Source organism: Xenopus laevis, chromosome 3S, assembly GCF_017654675.1.
Source record: "Xenopus laevis strain J_2021 chromosome 3S, Xenopus_laevis_v10.1, whole genome shotgun sequence".
Lineage (NCBI taxonomy): Eukaryota > Metazoa > Chordata > Amphibia > Anura > Pipidae > Xenopus > Xenopus laevis.
Window position 1 is genome coordinate 16,439,240 of NC_054376.1, and position 14,801 is coordinate 16,454,040.

The 14,801-nt window shown below is 38.9% G+C and overlaps 1 protein-coding gene across 1 annotated transcript in view; it reads left to right on the forward strand.

Moving 5' to 3' along the window:
- Nucleotides 1-1,769: 1,769 nt before the first annotated feature.
- The window catches only part of LOC108712452 (neuropeptide Y receptor type 2), a 41,723-nt gene continuing 28,691 nt past the window's right edge, over nucleotides 1,770-14,801 (forward strand). The window contains exon 1 of the mRNA XM_018254661.2: nucleotides 1,770-2,113. The gene's annotated coding sequence lies outside the window, so the exon portion shown is untranslated. The remainder of the gene's footprint in view (nucleotides 2,114-14,801) is intronic.

Here is a 14,801-nt window from a genome sequence, read left to right on the forward strand (position 1 = left end):
TGGCAACAAGACATGAACATATTTAGCAGCTCTTATCAAGGGCCACCAATAGTTCCTGGGCCCCCAACATTTGCAGCCTGGTTACATCCCTGATTTTCAGAAAAATGATTGGAGAGTTTGTATAATAGTAGTTAGTAGAAAAATACATCTAAACAGTTTAAACCTTTTGTCCTAGCAAAACCCACCTACCTGCTAGTTGATTTGATTTGATAAGTACACATAAAGGGTATGGCCAAAATTTATGGTACTGTGCTCATGGGGGGCCCCATATAACTTGTACGGGGTCCCAAAGCTTCTGACTAAGGCTGGATGGGCGGGGATATTATTTTTAGCAATACAGAAATATTCCTCAAGGCATCAGGGCAGAGTACAGATACACGGAAATAGAGAAACAGGATTTATGCCTCCAATAAAACAGTTTTACATACAGTATATTACCTGCTATTACCTGCTATTTTCATTCAAAGCAATTTGTCTCCCACTTGGGAGACAAATCCCGTGTGGGAGACTTTCAAACAAATAAATATGATATACGGTAGTATGGGACCTGTTATCCAGAATATTTGGGATAACAAATGTTTCAGTAATTTGGATCGTAATACCTTAAAGAAGAACTAAACCCTAAACATGAATATGGCCAAGAAATGCCATATTTTATATACTGCACTTATTGCACTAGGCTAAAGTTCCAGCTTGTCAATAGCAGCAATGATCCAAGACTTCAAGATTGTCACAGGGGATCACCATTTCGAATGCTAGATTTGAATGTGCTTATATACAGAGAATAATCACAATGATCTCAATCGCTGTGCCAACAGCACAATCCAAACGTTGTCAGGGATAGTGGGTTCTATGATGGCTGCTGCAGCTTGAACAGGGATCATTGATAGAACTTTGTCCGAATTTTGGGAAGGCCATTTTCCATTGACTCCCATTTAAATCATATAATTAAAAATTTTAAAAAGAGTTTCCTTTTTCTCTGTATTAATCAATCAGTAGCTTGTGCTTTATCCCAACAAAAATATAATTAATCCTTATTGGTGGTAAAATAATCTTATAGGGTTTAATAAATGAATTGTTTTCAATGATTTTTAGCAGAACATCCATATTATAGAAAGACTATTTGGAAAACCAAAATAGTCTCAAGCATTCTGGATAACAGGTCCCATATTTCTAATAAGAATTATTATTTATAAAGCGCCAACATATCCCGCAAGGCTGTGAAATACATGAGTGTATACATCAAACATACAAATACTGATAAATAAGGAAGGCAAATGGGGTCCTGATCAACAGAGCTAAAAGACAGAATTTACACTTTCATGGAACAGCCTATGTGCTTGAACACTGGACGTTAGAGCACAGCCAGCAGATTCCCTGCTTGGGTGACGAAAAGGTGAACCTAAAGTAGTTGTGTCTTTTTTAAAAATTTATTCCAAATCAGTGTTTTCTTATTAGGAGTAGATACAGTGCAAAAATTATAAATTGCTGACTGAATTGCCAGTGCTATGTAAACAAAGGTATATGTTGCATGCTGATTTTACTAGATTTTTAATTTACCAGAATCAGATTCCAGGCCCTAAAATATGAAAACAAAGCACACTAGTGATACATATTCCCATTGTTTATTTACAATGGTATTAAGCTTGGTTTTCCCTGCTCCTAACTGTGTGTGGAATGCAGCTTAAGCATTGGCTGCGGGGATTTATTCCCTGCTCTGTTGTTCTGGTTGGTACCTGTCAGCATATGCAGCCCTAGAGGAGGATGAGGCAGATAAGCATTTCAGTGTATTCCACTGAGGATAAAGCCTTTGGTGTGGTCACAGAGCGTACAGACAGCACCAGGAATGAATCCACCTCCCTCTTCAGCTCCAATCACTCTCTAACTCCGCAGTCACACATATAACCAGCTGCTGTGCCTTACACTTCTCCCAAAGTATTCTGTGCTGCGGAACTCACAGGACACCATGTAAACCCCAGGGGCAACTCCTGAAACATCTTTCCTTCAGAATTTTGCCTTCATTTAAGCAGACACCACTTGTTGTGACTTATGAAACAAGGAAAAGAGAGACAAGAAACAAATTCCCTGTGCATGATGGCAGTATAAACTTGAGGTAAGATGCACTTTTTGGGTACTTTGCAATTTACACATGTCCTCAGCCAGAAAGCAGGTGACTCGTGCTCTTTAGGGAGTCACCTGTATAGAATCTGATGCCTATGGGCTATAAGCACCTAACTCATTGCTTGAGTTCAATTATTGCAAGCACTCCAGGAAATCACAAATGCAAATCACTTCATAACCTGGTATATATATGTAACATAATATAATTAATCCTTATTGGAGACAAAACATTCCTATTGGGTTAATGTTTAAATTATTTTTTGGTAGATTTAAGGTACACATTTCTCTTTTATGTCTTACCCAACCACAGTAACACAGCATTCAGACCACACTACAGCCACATTGAGGAAACTGTTATAGTAATTTATGGATTTGTTTTGTGAACATGTTCACTACACTATTCTTTTTAGTTTGGTGCTTTGGAGATAAGCATCATAGGGCATAAAAATTCATTAAATGCATAGAATGGGAAGCACGACGCTCACAAACTGAATTAGGAACCTGAATTGCTTGCAGATTCTTGCCTTGCCAATGAAAAACAAAAAAGAAACATTTTATTTCCAGACAAATGTTTGTGCTTTAAAAAAGATAGGGAAGGATATTTACCTGTATTTGAGCTAGGCAGCATCTTGCTCTGTCTTATAGGGAAACAGATTGTAAACTCTTCTAGACAGGGATTGAATATAACTGCATTATCACAGTTTTTCTTAAAAAAATGCTGTTTATGTACTGAATGTAAAATCTAATGACAATGTTACCTTTATTTTGTTATCTACTGATTCATCTGAATGGGCATGTCTGGCTGTATGGGTGTCATGTTTGCCTCTATCATAGCATCAAAGCTCAAGACAACCCTTCTAATAGCTAGTTTGTGCGATAAAAATAAATGGCTTTAGCATAAAATCCATCTGAGGGCATAGATCTTCCTTGCAATGGATGGCAAATGCCAAATCAGCCCGCAACTGCCAACGCTAAGGGCACCAGAGAGCTCAGTTAATTACATGGAGACTGATTTGCTATAGCTATTACATTAATGTGGCAGAAATTCATATACAATCCCCTGTGAAAAAAAGTGTGTGTGTGAGTGTGTATGCCTACAGTACCACCTTTTGTTCTTATTAAAATGCAGCACATCACTTCTTAATGATGGCCCCTTTACTCCATGGCCCCTTATTCAATTTACTCCTTTAACCACTCCAAACAAGTCTTTGAAAGATCTGTTTTTTAGTAAAAAAAAATTAAAACTATTTTGACAGCACACTTTTTTTTTTACCTAATAAAGGAAAATATGTTTTAGTTTACATTAAAAAATTTTTTGGAGAGTCAGAAGGGCAAATTCACTAAAGCGCGAAGTGCCTAACGCTAGCGCAAATTCGCCAGTGTGACGTCATTTCGTTACTTCGCTGATTTACTAACGGGCGCTGGCGTAAATTCGCTAACGAAGTGGACCTACTCTAGAGCTACTTTGCACCCTTACACCGGACGAAGTTGCGCTATGGCGAAGGGACAATGTAACTATGCTAATTCACTAACTTGCGCATTTTTTTTTACTAAATGTCTGTATGTTCGCACACTCAACACAAAAATGCAATTTAGAGAAAGAGTGGTTTGAAAAAATAGTTTTTACTTTACTTTTATGCAGGAAAAAGCATTTTACATAGATAACACCATACAAGGCAAAATTTATACAATATTAAAAAATCGTATGGAATATAACCCACTCATTAGTAATACATAGCAAGCAAGGAACAAGCAAGGAGCGGATACACCTACCAGGAAAATGAGAATGGCCCCAACGTTTCGGCACCAAGGCCTTTGTCAAGGGGATTCTGATGTTTACCAGGGTTAATGGAGGTATATATACCCTAATCAATTACTATCTGGGCGCTTCGTTAACGTGCGTCCTACACTTCCGGGTATGTGACGTCACTTCCGCCTACGTCACTTCCGCCGACATATCGTCTGACTTGGTGACGCGGCGCTATATTCTCATTGATACAACCCGCATTCAAACAGGAAGCACGTGTATCTGTTTATCTCGTTGCTAGGCAATACCTGCCGCATGTAGCGCTATTGTTTACATCAGCCCAACAGATACCTTAATGTAGCGACCCAGAAAATCAACGGATCCTGGACAATATCGTTCGATATATTTCATAAGCATATGTCTTATATGGCTCAAAAAGGTGCTATAGTGCAATATTAAATCACAAACAATGTGCAATTAAAAATCATATGACCAATATTAAAGATATATACACAGAGTCATGTGACGTTTCCCTATCATTTCTTATCCCATGATATATCTAATAACCATACATTTAAGCGAAAAAATAGTCTACAATTAATAATATGCTATAATACATAGACCCATCATATGTATAGTTTAAAGTGACAACGTGCTCAACATCATGTGTAGTATCATACCAAATTCTACCTCATAACTCATATGATGGCCATGTTCAAGAATATCTTAGTGAATACAAAATATAAATAACAACATCAAAATATTTATATAAATAAATATAAATATAATATACTTAAAGTGACAGTGCCCATATTGTTCATATAGTTAAAAATCACCATGCCATATTTCTAGAGATTAACATCTGTGTATGTATAAAATAACTTCCATCAATATTGTCCCATAGGATCTGCAAAAATAGTAACATAAAGAAAAAATTAAAAACTCATTTAAAAACATCAGACAAAACAAAACACAAACTCATTTCACAACAGGCTGAGGTCATTCAAAAGATTATTGTGTCTAATTAGTATCAAAAGAATAGAGATAGCTCCCTGTCCTCATTAAGACCATTGGGAGAAAGGGCCTGCAACTTATATATCCACTTCAATTCCCGCTGTTTGAGTAATGTTTCTCTATTGCCACCCCGATTTGGCATTTTCACTCTCTCAATCCCCATGAATCTCAGTTGGTTCACTTGGTGGTGCGCTTCCATGAAGTGTCTCGCCAAGGGAGACGCAATTTTCCCAAGTCTCACATCACTTCTATGCTCCCCAATTCTGATACTTAGGGATCTGGTGGTCTCACCTATATACACTTTGCCACACGGGCACTTTACCATATATACAACATGGTCTGATTGACAATTAATGTAGTCCATTACTTCAAAGCTTCTGCCAGTCATCGGGTGATAAAATTTATCTGTTCGGATCACAAAGTTGCAGGTGACACAATGCCCACACCTAAACATTCCTTTGGTGTTACTCAACCAGGTACCTTGTTTCTTCTGGGGTTCACTTAGTGCATGGACCAATTGATCCCTCAAATTAGTTGCTCTTTTGTACGCCATCATTGGTGGTTCGGCTACCCATGGTTCCAATTTCCGATCCATCTGCAATAAATGCCAGTGGCGGTTTATGATTCCTGTTTGAATGCGGATTGTATCAATGAGAATATAGCGCCGCGTCACCAAGTCAGACGATATGTCGGCGGAAGTGACGTAGGCGGAAGTGACGTCACATACCCGGAAGTGTAGGACGCGCGTTAACGAAGCGCCCAGATAGTAATTGATTAGGGTATATATACCTCCATTAAACCTGGTAAACATCAGAATCCCCTTGACAAAGGCCTTGGTGCCGAAACGTTGGGGCCATTCTCATTTTCCTGGTAGGTGTATCCGCTCCTTGCTTGTTCCTTGCTTGCTATGTATTACTAATGAGTGGGTTATATTCCATACGATTTTTTAATATTGTATAAATTTTGCCTTGTATGGTGTTATCTATGTAAAATGCTTTTTCCTGCATAAAAGTAAAGTAAAAACTATTTTTTCAAACCACTCTTTCTCTAAATTGCATTTTTGTGTTGAGTGTGCGAACATACAGACATTTGGGGGCAGATTTAAGAAGGGTCGAATATCGAGGGTTAATTAACCCTCGATATTCGACCAGGAACTAAAATCGTTCGACTTCGAATATCGAAGTCGAACGATTTAGCGCAAATCCTGCGATCGAACGATCGAAGGATTATTCGTTCGATCGAAAGATTAAATCCTTCGAATCGAAAGATTTGAAGGATTTTAATACAACGATCGAAGGAATATCCTTCGATCAAAAAATCACAGGCAAGCCTATGGGGACCTTCCCCATAGGCTAACATTGACTTCGGTAGCTTTTAGCTGCCGAAGTAGGGGGTCGAAGTTTTTCTTAAAGAGACAGTACTTCGACTATCGAATGGTCTAATAGTCGAACGATTTTTAGTTCGAATCGTTCGATTCGAAGTCGAAGTAGTAGTCGAAGGTCGAAGAAGCCCATTCGATGGTCGAAGTAGCCCAAAAAACACTTCGAAATTCGAAGTTTTTTTAATTCGAATCCTTCACTCGAGCTTTGTAAATCTGCCCCTTAATATTGATACAGGTTACCTGCAGTAGGGGTAACATTTGTTTCTGCACCTCTTATCACTTTTTGAAAATTTTGGTGTGCCCTCCATCCATTATTAATTCTATGCATTTTTTTTTTACCTCAGACTTGCCTTCACCACCTCAGACCAGGTGAAGTGCAATAGAGTAGATAGGGATTGCTTCAAAAAAAGTTTACATTTTTTCTAAGTCACAAAAAACGCTGGGGTCTTTTCCTTTTTAAAGGGTGATAGGCTGAAAAAGATTGTAAATTTTTTTGTGGGTACCCTCCTTCCCCCCTACATTTCCTAACATATGGCACATAAACTATACACTGGGCTCATGTATAGGGCAAAATAACAACTTTATTTTATTTTATGAAGCTTTCTCAGCCTTGTGTAGTGTAATGTATTTGCTGCTACATGTCCGTCCATTGTACTTTAACTTGGCGCCATATGCAAATTAGGCATCGCTAGCGTAACTTCGCTTTGCTTGACGAATAAATGCTATCGCAACTTCGCAACCGTTCGCCTGAGTGAGCGAACTTCAGATTTTAGTGAATTAGCACCACCCTGGTGAAACTTCGCCTGGCGAAATGCAGCAAAGTGTGGCGAAGCCGTCGCTAGCGCATTTTCGCTGCTTAGTGAATTTGCCCCAGAGAATGCAAAGGGATAAACAAACATTGCTCTCAGTTGCAATTTACACCTAACCTTGAAGGGTATGGAAACCTTTCTTACATTCTCCGCATGGCATCCACTAGATTTGCAAAGTGAAAAACTCAAACCGAATTAAAGATTCTTACACTGCAGCCAAACATCAGACAGGTTGGTTTAGTGATGTACAAATATTTAAAGAGGTTATAAACATTACCTAAAATTGACTATTCTGCACCACTAAGGTCTCCAAAATTAACTAGCGATGCTACAGGAGAATTTTCTTATTTGTTAGACTGAAGTGTTACTTAAGGAACTCAGATATGTGGTTTAGAACTACAGCTTCCAGCATGCCTTAACCTCAGATATGTGGTTTAGAACTACAGCTTCCAGCATGCCTTAACTTTTGTTTTGACCTAGTAATTTGCTGGGCAGGCAGCAAGCATCCAGGTGGACCAGATAGGGAACATCAGTTTACCTTTCCCTGTGTGAAGGCAGAGCTATAATTGGCTAACCTCCCTCCTCTTTGTTTTTGATGGGAAGGTCTGTTAGGAATCACCCACTGTTCATTTATAGCATAGGCACTGACCAGAAATGAACTATGGAGTGCTCCAATAAAGGTATACATTTTTAAGGGTAACAATAGTTTTTTGGCATTTGTCCACTTTTAAGGATTTGAAACCGAAATTGGAGGGGGTAGAAGTTGCAATTAGGAGACTTTTATCAAGGCTTCTATTTTTACTTGTCTTGTAGTTTATGGACAATGCCTCAGCCAAAAAAAAAGTCAATTCAAACTCATAAGCATAAATGCCAAGAGAATCTATCACTGGCCAGGAAATGTAAAACTAAACAGTGAATACATAACATCCATATTTGAGCAAATGGATAATCTTCTTGTAGCTGTTCTGCTTTATCTGTGCTTTCTTGCTGTGTGTGATTTCACTTCTGCAACAACACATTATTGTCATCGTTTAGAGAATCATTCTTTTTATATGCATACAAAACTCAAATTTTTAAAAAGCCATATTCAACAGGGGGGTTATTTATCAAAATTCGAATTTATTTCATTGTTTTCTGAAATATACTCTGACCAAATCTGCATGGGTCATTTCCCCTTATTTATCAATACATTTTCACAAAAAAATCCTGGGCGGGCAAAAACCCAGAAAAATCATGAAAAATCCGAATTGTACGAAATTTGCTGATTTCCCACCTGGATTTTTGCCTGAAAACCACAAAATCTTTGGGTTAATGCACCAAACCCAGCACAGATCAGGATATCTTTGGGACTTCTTCCATTGACTTATATACAACCTCGGCAGGTCTGAGATGACGGATTTTCGGATTCTGACTTTTTCCATCCTAGGGGCATAATAAATCCTAAAACATTTGAGTTTTTCCGATTAAAAATTTGGATTTTATAGAAAAAAAAAACTAACATTTTTCAAATTTTTGACATTTGGACTTTATTAAATAACCCCCCCAAGTGTCCTTACACCAAATAAATAATATATATATAGGCAACTTCACTAAAGGACGAAGCGCCTAACCCTAGCGTTAATTCGCTAGCGTAGCGCATTTTCGTTAATTCGCTGATTCACTAACGGACACTGGCGTGAATTCGCTAGTGTTACTTCCCACCCTTACGCCTGGCAAATTTGCGCATGTTACGGATGTAACTACGCAAATTCACTGACGCGCGCATTTTTCTGAACGTTACCTTTTACACCAGACTTCCTTCGCCACCTCAGAACAGGCTGGCGTTTTTACTTTTTTTATGGGTGATAGGCTGAAAAAGTTCGAAGGTTTTGAAGGTTTCCCAGGCTTGTGCAGTGATGCTACATATACCTCCATTGTAACTTCAATTTGGCGCCGTATGCACATTAAGCATCGCTAGCATAACTTCGCTTTGCTTGGCGAATTAACGCTAGTGCATAATAATAATAATAATAATAGTGCAACGTCGCAACCTTATGCTTCCCCTGAGCACAACTTCGGATTTTAGTGAATTTGCGTAGCGCTGGCGAAGTACGGCGAAGCAGACGCTGGCGCAACTACGAATCTTAGTGAATTTGCCCCATAGTGTTTTGGAGATCAATGTAGTACAACATGGATTTTCAAATCAACACATGACAAATAATTAAGATTTTAGGACAAAACGCCTGCAAATCCTCAATAAATACCCACACAACCTAATTTTGTAAATGCAGGCATACTACTGGTGTAAAAAAATCTGGAATTTCTTAGCTGGCACTCTGCAAAATATTCTAAAATAACCCCACAATATGTATTTGGAGTCTATATTTTTAAAATAGGCCATTATATATTTTTACTCTACATTACTCAATTGCAAACCATCACTAGTGATTTAGTTTCACTAAATATCCTAAAAATTACTTAAAAGTTGCCATTTACATTAGCTTATTTCTCAAATATTCTTGGTTAGGAAGAAAAAATACAATACATTTGAAAGCTGCCGGGCTTCTGACTACTTTAATAGCGCACATAGACATGATTACCCAAACTATATGGAGTGCGGAGACCCCAAAATATGAGAGCGCATGACTGACACATCAGCAGCCACTGCAAACTTATGTTATATGTGTCTAAAAGCCAGTTTTGCAAACTGCCGGTAATAATAAATTTAAAATGGGTTGTGAATTTAAATTTGTGATTTGAAAGAATTCAAAAACTCCCATAAATATGAAAACTATGGGTCTTCTGCTATGTGTAATGTAGAGACCTCAAAATATGAAAAGCAATATGACAGGAGCCCTGTTATTAACCCAGAGGCAGGTTTCTACTTAAGGGCCACCCCTTAAGTAGAAATTTGAGCCAAAATTTGATGGACAGGATCTGGATTGGGCAGATCAGGAACTTGTTCAAGCAGGCATATGGGGCTCCAGGATTCCTGACAGCAACCCTGGTCTAGAATCCTGCATCAGGTTGGGAAACCACAGATTCCCCACAAAGCAATGGGGATCTGGTCAGAAAATCCCTGTTTCCTGTCTGCATGGGTGAGGGTAGATGGACAGGATGTGGGCTGTTTGGACTTCCTACAGTCCTCATAGATATCACTTCCGTTTTTTTTGTGATGTCATTTTCAGGATCACATCCAGTGTTAGATTGGGACACCAGGGGCCCACCCAAAAACCTCAGACCAGTGGCCCAACAAAAACCTTAGATCAGTGGCCCACTCTCGGTACTATTATTCTTCCTCCTCTCACTCAACCTCTATTCCTAGTCTCTTTCCTTTACATACTATAATACTATAATCTATTAGTCCATCTATTTAGCCTATTTGTTCTCATAGAAATACTGAATGGCCATGAAATAGGCCAAATGGGCCAGTCCGACACTGATCGCATGGTTCTCGGTGGAGAGTCGGTTGGAAAATGTAGCAATTGCTTTTGGGCTGGTTTAGGTTGATACATGAAGAAGTAGTTGTGTGACTGAAAAAGGAAGAATTGGGATACAAAATGTACCGCTAGCATAGCCTGCTTTTGCAGCATATGACATGTGAGGACACGCCTGATTATACATTCCCTTGGCTTGGTTTTAGCCATTATTTGCAGATCCACAGCAGAACAAAAAGCCTTTCACATCCCATCAAACATTGCAATATTACAGGCTACATCTGTAACTTTTCTGATAAAAAAAATACATTAGCAGCTTGTGGCGGGTGTTAACAAGAAATGCTTGGCGCAAAGCACAGTACAGGTTCCGTGTGGACTTGAGGCCAGAGATGCAAGAAGTACCTAGATTGTTTGGTGCTTCCTGTTTATTTTATATGCACACTGCTCCTAAAGATAACGCTGATTCCAACCAGTGTTATACAACTCATTCTACACATACTCATACTGCTCATTGTCACTTACACAATGCCATTACACAATATACAGAAGAATTACATTAACCACTCAGAGTGCATTAAAACAAGGAAAGCAGGTTAGAATTAGTTCAATATGTCACTTGTACATGTGAAATATTAAGTTATTTCAGCTCTGTTTTTATGTTAACCCTAAAATGTCAGTGCAGTCAGGCCAGTGGGCTTTAAAGGAGAAAGAAAGCTACCAAGGCAGTTTATTGCCAATAGATTAGCCACAATAGTGCAAGATAGAATGTTATATTTATTCTGTAGAATGCTTTACCATACCTCTGTTTGTTTAGGATAGCAGCTGGCACATTAGCTTGGTGTGACATCACTTCCTGCCTGCTCACTCATAGCTCTGGGGGAGATTACAGGAGGGAGGGGAGGAGGGAGGCGGAAGAAGGGAAGGAGAGTGTCACAATCAACTCCCTAAATCCAGAACAGGTGCTAAGCTCCCTGGTCACGGCTCTGCTTCCACCTGTAGCAGACAGCTCTGGCATTGGGAGGAGCCTTCACCTACTCAGATGCCACCAGGTCTTAATAAGAGAGGAGCAAAGCAAGAGTTCTGGGCAGGCACGGTCGTTACAGAGGAAAGCAACTGTTCAGGCAGGCAGGCCAGGGTCGGTACAGGCAGAGTACAAGCAGGGTCAGACAGGCAGTGGTTGGTTCAAGTGGAGTTCAAGCAAGGTCAATCAGGCTGGGGTCGGCAATTTACTACAGTTATCTTTTGTGCTATAATTTTGAGGAAGATACCTTTTTTTCTGAGGTATACTGTAGTTAACCTTAGCAGGAAACTTTTCCATTCAGAAGACACTTCCTCCATCCCTCCACTGCTAAGTCACTGTGATGGGCTCTGGAGGGAAAGAGCAGTTTTTCGAAATCCAGTGCAGTTCTACAACAGCTGCAGCAACATCCAACTAGTGCTAAACTGAAGTGCACAACTACTGGGCTATACAAAAAGAGTATCTGGGTATCTGAGTAACAGGGTATCTGTATGCAGGGGTAACATTACCCCTGCCAGTTTATTCAATGCGATACAACATTTCGGGGGCATGCCCCTTCAGTAGTCATCATACCCTGTTGTGCCGGTCACTCTTTTTGTATAGCTGTTTGGAAAGGAGGGTGTGCTAGTATAAACCTTTCAAACTTCAGGGGACCCACAACCCTAAAATGAGCACACTTTTTTGGTCACCTAGGGCACCCTCCCCCACTGCCCATCCTTGTCAGGCCTCCTGTCCTCCTAAGCCCCACAATTAACAGCCACAGGACTTGCTCCCCATCCAGACCAATATCTTTATGCCATGGATATCAGTCAATCCATCAGTTGGACATGTATATATGAATATAGATCACCTTCTGCAGTTCCGATTGTGAAGGCCATCATCCACAGGAATGGAAATATAGAAGAGGGGCCATACGGTGGTATGCACAACAATAGAGTAAAACATTATTAAATACAGCCAAAATATTAATCTACTCCTTGGCACTCTCTTTCATTAGCGTATCATGCCATGGAGTGTGTGAATATTTTGCTGTATTTGACACTGTATAAGTTGCCATACAAAGTAACTAAAACTATAACAGGTAAGGGTCCATTTTGGGAAAAAAATTTGACACCCCACCCTAATGTAGAAAGTTGTAAATTTGTTAACTTACATTTGACAAGTTCCTGTCCTACTCCTTTCTCAACTCTCCTTTGCCTGGCTCTGGCAGCTGCCTTTACTCCATCCACCGTCTCTACTAAGACAGATTTGGCAAACAGCTGGTTCTTCTCTATATAATGTAATTTCATGTAAGAGAAAAGTGAATTTCATAAGATAGTAACAGACCAAAACACTCATCTCAGAATTACATGTTTCCAAAGTAAGGACAGTTATGGATAGATCTGGACAGTGGATTGACACTGTATATCATTCTGTTGCTATAGTGAAATGATTTAGAGAACGGTAACATTTACATTTCTATTTGCGTAGATTGCTTTGTCATTTTTGTTATATTAATTGCAGACTTCATAATTCCTTCCTTGAGTCTTTATAAGTGGAAAAATATTGATATGTGAAACACGTGCAGATGCAAAAGTAAATCCCACGTAAATTAATTTCTCAAGTATGTTCTTTTCCAAGTCATTTCCCTGTGCATCGTCAATTCTTACTGTTTTAGCAAGTTGCCATGTCCCTGCTGTAGAAATGTGAGATTTGTATCTCATTTATTGCTTTAAAAAGTGAGCAACATTTTAGGTTCATTTTATCAAAAAAAAAATTTTTCACATTGTAAATGGGACAATGATTTTTGGCAAACACCAAAGCACTTTCATGTGAGTCTTTTAAATGAATGGCTTATTTTTTTTTTTGTCCCATACGCGTCAACTTAGCTGTATTTGTCAAGATCTCCTGAATATAAGCCTCTTTCCTCTTTCCCCAATACTACAAGGAAGTATGATGGTGGCAGCATCAAGCTGTGGCACAACTTATCATCAGGCAGGACTGAGCAACTTACATTATAGAGGAGACTGTCCAGCCAGACCAGGAGTTAGCCTCAAAATAGATGAGGAGCTACACTCACAGGTCTTATAAATGGCAAGGGAAGTGTTCATTGACCTCTAAGGTACTGTGGAAGAGAGCTGAGATGTCAGACCAGGGATGTAAAGTGGGCTGAAGAGTTGTTAAAGTGGCACTTGGCTTGTTGGAGGTGTTTGGTAGATCATTGGTGGAGTTTTAGTATTGTGATCATGACTGGGCCAGATCATGGGCTTGGCCATGTGTCCAAAAGTATTTTTAGCATTAGAGCGCCATTTTACTTGTTGACAGGCTCCTCAGCCCAGGGGCCAAGGTGACCAACAGGCCCTGCTAACTTTGTACATATATGGGATTACTATCTGTAAAACCATTATCCAGAAAGCTCTGAATTACAAGAAGGTCATCTCCTATAGACTCCATTATAATGAAATAATTCACTTTAAAAAAAAAAAAATTCCTTTTTTTTTAAATCAATTATTTTTTAATAATAAAGCAACCGGGTTCTTGATTCCAACAAAGATATAATTAATCCTTATTGAAAGGAAAAAAAATCCTCTTGGGTTTGTTTAATGTCTCACATTATTTTTAGTAGACTTTCCAAACTACAGAAAGATCGTATCTGGAAAACACCAGGTCCCAAACATTCTGGATAACAGGTCCTATACTAGTATGAAGCTTGTGATTCCTGATGGTGGCCATCCAATAACAGATATGCACTATATTTAGAATTACATTACATATTTATAAATGTATATTTTCTTTGGTATATGAAGTTGTGTAATGGACTCTTAAGATTTTATTGTGCAAGGTTGAGTCAAAAAATAATCCTCTTGGGTTTGTTTAATGTCTCACATTATTTTTAGTAGACTTTCCAAACTACAGAAAGATCTTATCTGGAAAACACCAGGTCCCAAACATTCTGGATAACAGGTCCTATACTAGTATGAAGCTTGTGATTCCTGATGGTGGCCATCCGATAACAGATATGCACTATATTTAGAATTACATTACATATTTATAAATGTATATTTTCTTTGGTATATGAAGTTGTGTAATGGACTCTTAAGATTTTATTGTGCAAGGTTGAGTCAAAAAATAATCCTCTTGGGTTTGTTTAATGTTTCACATTATTTTTAGTAGACTTTCTAAACTACAGAGAGATCCCTTATCTGGAAAACCCCAGGCCCCAAACATTCTGGATAACAGGTCCTATACTAGTATGAAGCTTTTGATTCCTGATAGTGGCCATCTGATAACAGATATGCACTATATTTGGAATTAC